Here is a 5,164-nt window from a genome sequence, read left to right as displayed (position 1 = left end):
ACCCGGTTGAAAGCACCTTAAGAGGCCAGCTAAGGCCAGCACACCAACTAGAAGGAGCAGTCTCTCTACCTGTCCCAAGGTGAATGTTTGGATTTCTAATCCTAAGTTAATTTTTACTTTACGTGCTCATCATGTAGGAGTCCAGACAATACTAAAAAACTTATAACAAGGGTGACAGTTTTATGATCAGGACGTTCTCATCATTCAGACTTGTACAGGGTTTTAATATCTTTCACGTACTTTTCTGCATTTTTATTTCAGAAGTTTTTTAATTTTTTTTTTTGTTGAGACAGGGGTCTCACTTTGTTGCCTAGGCTGGTCTTGAACCCCTGGCTTCCAGCAATCCTCCCAACTCGGCCTTCCAAAACACTGGGATTACAGGCATGAGCCACCACGCCCAGCCCACAAAATTTCTTTGGAAAACTGAAAACAATTTTTTAAATGTTTAACAAACAAAACAGGCTTCCTTCCCTGTCCTTCCACACCAGAGGAAATTGATGCTGATGTTTTCTCGCAATTACACAACTCCATAGTGCTACAGAACATGTGTGTACAATGTTGTGAGTCATCCACGTGGGAGAGCATCTACGGCCTTCCCCTCCTGAGAGATGTGAATTCAGTTCTCTCACAGAGCCACCCCATCGGCTCACCTCCACCAGCTGGTCAATACCATAGAAGGCTGCTGTCATTTGGCAAACTGGGTACTCAGTGTTTTACTAGTTTGTGATCATTATTCACATACGAGAGCTGCAGTGTACCCGATTTTAGTTCCTTTCTTTTTGCCTTTTCCTGGAGTTAGTGATTTTTTTCCTTCACTCACCCTACTCCTCTTAAGAGATTCCCAATACACATAAGATAATTGATCAGGCCACATGTGGTGGCCCATACCTGTAATTCCAGCACTTTGGGAGGCCAAGGCGGGAGGACTGAGACCAGCCTCAGCAACATAGCAAAACCCTATCTCATTTAAAAAAAAAAAAAGGTAATTGATCAGTTCTGTGTTTTTCCCACTGGTGACATCTCTCTTGGAGGCCTCTGTTCTCCTTTCATCAGTAATGGCTGTCCTCTAGGCCCCTATATCACCATCGTTTTGGGGCTTCCCTTGGCTGACATCTCTAGAATTCCCTTTGCCTTTCCTTGGGGTTGGATTCCTAATTTGGGGGGCTGGACAGCTCATCTCTCTTGGTAGACTCCGTTTTTTTGCTGGGGCATATCCTCCAGTACTTAACAAGATGGTAAAATGGCAGGGTGCATGACAATGATCCCCTCAGTTTCCCTGCCCTGTTCCTGGCTGGGCTTCCTCAACACCATCGCCCTGGAGATTCCCTTTGAGTCTATGTTGGATCTCCTATGTCTTGACTCCTGTGTGTTGCTCTTCTTTGGTTTATCCTCTGGTTTCAGTGGAAGACATCCTCAAGTAGCTCTCTAAGAAAGGCTATTCAGGGCCATGCAAGGTGAATCATGCCTATAATCCCAGCACTTTGGAAAGCTGAGGAGGAAGAATCTCTTGAACCCAGGAGGTGGATGTTGCAGTGAGCCGAGATCACGCCACTGCACTCCAGCCTGGGCAACGGAGTCAGACTCCATCTCAAAAAAAAATTTTTTTTTTAATTAGCTGGGCATGGCGGCACCTGCCTGTAGTCCTAGCTACTCAGGAGGCTAAGGTAGGAGGATTGCTTGAGCCCAGGAGGTCCAGGCCGCAGTGAGCTAGGTGAAGTGCATTATTGCACTTCAGCCTTTCTCTTGCCCTCACATTCAAACTTACCACTTGGCTGTGTATGAAATGCTAGGAAGGGCCAGGCACGGTGGCTCACGCCTATAATCCCAGCACTTTGGGAGGCTGAGGTGGGTAGATCACTTGAGGTCAGGAGTTTGAGACCAACCCGGCCAACATAGTGAACCCTATCTCTGCTAAAAATACAAAAACTAGCTGGGCACAGTGCTGAGCATCTGTAACTCCAGCTACTTGGGATACTGAACCAGGAGAATCACTTGAACCCGGGACATGGAGGTTGCCATGAGCCGAGATTGTGCCACTGCACTCCAGCCTGGGAGACAGAGCAAGACTCTACCTCAAAAAAAAAAGAAATTCCAGGAAGGAAAACATTCCGAGTTTCAGAAGACTTGTGCCACTGTGTTGTGGCTTCCAAAGGCTGCTGGAACCAGAGTAATTCTGATGCTTGGTCCTTGGGAGGGGACCTGTTTTTTCGTATTCAGATGCTTATAGGAGATTCCCTCTGTTCCCAGAACTCTGCGAGTTCACAGTGATGGGCTCAGGTGTGTGTCTGCTTCCACCAATGAGGCTGTACATCTCTCAGGCCTTCTCAACCTGGAAACTCTTATACTGGGAATTCGTCTTCAAATACTTCCTTGATAGGCTGAACACGGTGGCTCACACCTGTGATCCCAGCACTTTTGGAGGCTGAGGCAGGCAGATCACTTGAGGTCAGGATTTCAAGGCCAGCTTGGCCAACATGGTGAAACCCTGTCTCTACTAAAAACACAAAAATTAGCCAGGCGTGTGTGTCTGTAATCCCAGCTACTCGGGAAGCCGAGGCAGGAGAATCACTTGAACCCAGGAGGCGGAGGTTCCAGTGAGCCAAGATTGCGCCACTGTACTCCAGCCTGGGCAATAGAGACTTCATCTCAAAAACCAACAACAACAAAAATACTTCCTTGATGATGTCCTTGCCTCTTTTTTCTCTATTCTTTTGCCAAATCCTCTTATTTGGATGTTGAAATTCCTACGCTGGCCTACTGGTTTATGTATTTTTCCCCTCTCTTATTCTCTCTCTGGTTGATTGTCTCAGCCTCATCTTCCGACCATTCAGTGGAGTTCTTCATTTCTGCTCTCATGTTTTGAATGTCTACGAGCTTGTTTCTGGCCTGCAAATGTTGCCTTTGTTATAGCATCCTCTTCCTGTGACAGCAACATCCTGTCTGACCTCAGCGAGGATATTAACTAGAGCTTTTCAAAGTTCTCTTCTCCAGTGTGGTTTCTGTTTCTTCCAAGCTTCCTGCATCTGCTGGTTTGGACTTTGACTTCCATGTGAGAAACTGAACCTCAGGGCTAGACACAGTGGCTCACGTCTGTAATCCCAACACTTTGGGAGGCCGAGGAAGATGAATCACCTGAGGTCAGGAGTTCGAGACCAGCCTGGCCAAGATGGCGAAACACGGTCTCTACTAAAAATACAAAAATTAGCCAGGCATGATGGTGCCCACCTATAATCCCCACTACTCGGGAGGCTGAGGCAGAAAAGAATTGCTTGAACCTGGGAGGCGGAGGTTGCAGTGAGCTAAGATTGCATCATTGCACTCCAGCCTGGCCAACAAGAGCAAAACTCCATCTCAGAAAAAAAAAAGAAAAGAAAAATAAACTGGACCCAAAAATTAGGGACGCTTTGGTTCCACCCTTGTGACTACAAGTGAGAAGAGAATCTCTGAGGCTGTGGTGGACGTGGTTGACCCTGAGCTCAATGTAGGTTTAGGTGGGAGGGGCTGTGTGCTGGGAATCCCGGAGTCAGTATCGTCAGTGTCTTTCTCTCTTGCTGACCAGATTCCCCAGGGAGAAGTTTTCCAGTCTTCTGCCTCGACAGTAAAGGTCAGCCAGGAGCTCCAGGGCGGTGGGAGTAGGGTAATGGGGAAGGTCTGAGCATCAGTGCCTACACAGACCCTTACCTTTCGATATGGGATACAGGCCCCATGCCCTCAACTGTGCCTATCCTTCCCCTGTCCCAAGACCCTCTACATGTCCCTTTGAACTGCCTGCCTTCTGTTGGGGTCGAAGTGGACAGCGCCCGCACAGGAGACAGGGGAGGGGACCTGGGAGTCTTCCACCCAGTCCTTCTCATTTTGGTACCCTCAGCTCCAGAGGCATCCCTTGCTACCAGCCACCATGCCTTTTGGGGGCTCTGTGGTGCAGATGGGCAGGGGTTCCCAACTTTCCTCACTGCTTAAGCCTTAAGCCAGTGACTACTCATTCATCTACTTTCCAGCTTCTAAACGGTTGATGCTAGGCTGAGCACAGTGGCTCACGCCTGTAATCCCAGCACTTTGGGAGGCCAAGACGGGCTGATCACTTAAGGTCAAGAGTTCGAGACCAGTTTGGCCAACATGTTGAAACCCCATTCCAACTAAAAAAATACAAAAAGTAGCCATGCATGGTGACACATGCTTGTAGCCCTAGCTACTTGGGAGGCTGAGGTACGAGAATCACTTGAACCCAGGAGGCAGAGGTTGCAGTGAGCTGAGATCGCACCAGCTCACTCCAGCCTAGGGGTGTGTGTGTGTGTGTGTGTGTGTGTATATATATTTTTTATATATAATATATATATTATATATATTATATATTTTTATATATATTACATATATGTTATATATTATATATATTTTTTATATATTATATATATTTTATATATTATATATATATTTTATATATATATATTTTATATATATTATATATATATATTTTAAATAAGTAAAAGGTTGATGCTAATCTCTCCTTCTGCTCTTCCAGGCTAGATAGATGGGTTGCTACTGCTGTTATTTGCTGGAGTTTTGATAGGAGCCGAATCACACGTGCACATTCAGCTGACTCTCTTAAGCTGGCAGTGGGATAGCCAGGCTGGGATCCATCTACCAGGAATGAGGTCAGAGGTGAACCACCCAGAGGTGTGTCTAGCAACTGGGTTATCAAGCATCTTGAGAGTGCTGGGCTGAGGGGTTCAGAGGTACAAAAGGTGGGGTGAGAAACTGACTAACCTCAAACACCACCACCAGCATGCTACCATCTACTGTCTAGATGGTGACGAGCAAAGTCAGAAGCAAAGAAGTAGACAGCAAAGAGGAATTCCATTTTACAGACAGGCAACCGAGGCCCAGCCAGGCAAAGGGAGTCACTTGGCAAGTCTTCTCACCACACTAGGCCTTCTCTTTCACGGGACAGGGAAGAAACAGTGGGTGCTATACGAGCCTATGATCACTACAGCTCTCCATAAGAAAAGCCTTCTATAAGACCATAGTCTGCTACATGGCTGTAATCCCAGCTACTCGGGAGGCTGAGGCACAAGAATCACTTGAACCTGGGAGGTGGAGGTTGTAGTGAGCCAAGATCATGCCACTGCACTTCAGCCTAGGCAACAGAGTGAAACTCTACCTCAAA

General features: G+C 46.8%; 1 protein-coding gene across 6 annotated transcripts in view; it reads right to left on the bottom strand.

Moving 5' to 3' along the window:
* Positions 1–5,164, bottom strand: part of ACACB (acetyl-CoA carboxylase beta) — a 159,959-nt gene that overhangs the window by 110,037 nt on the left and 44,758 nt on the right. The gene's annotated exons all lie outside the window — the stretch shown is intronic.

The sequence above is a fragment of the Cebus imitator genome, unplaced genomic scaffold (assembly GCF_001604975.1).
Source record: "Cebus imitator isolate Cc_AM_T3 unplaced genomic scaffold, Cebus_imitator-1.0 Scaffold8, whole genome shotgun sequence".
Taxonomy (NCBI): domain Eukaryota; kingdom Metazoa; phylum Chordata; class Mammalia; order Primates; family Cebidae; genus Cebus; species Cebus imitator.
This window is presented reverse-complemented; position numbering and strand designations above follow the sequence as displayed.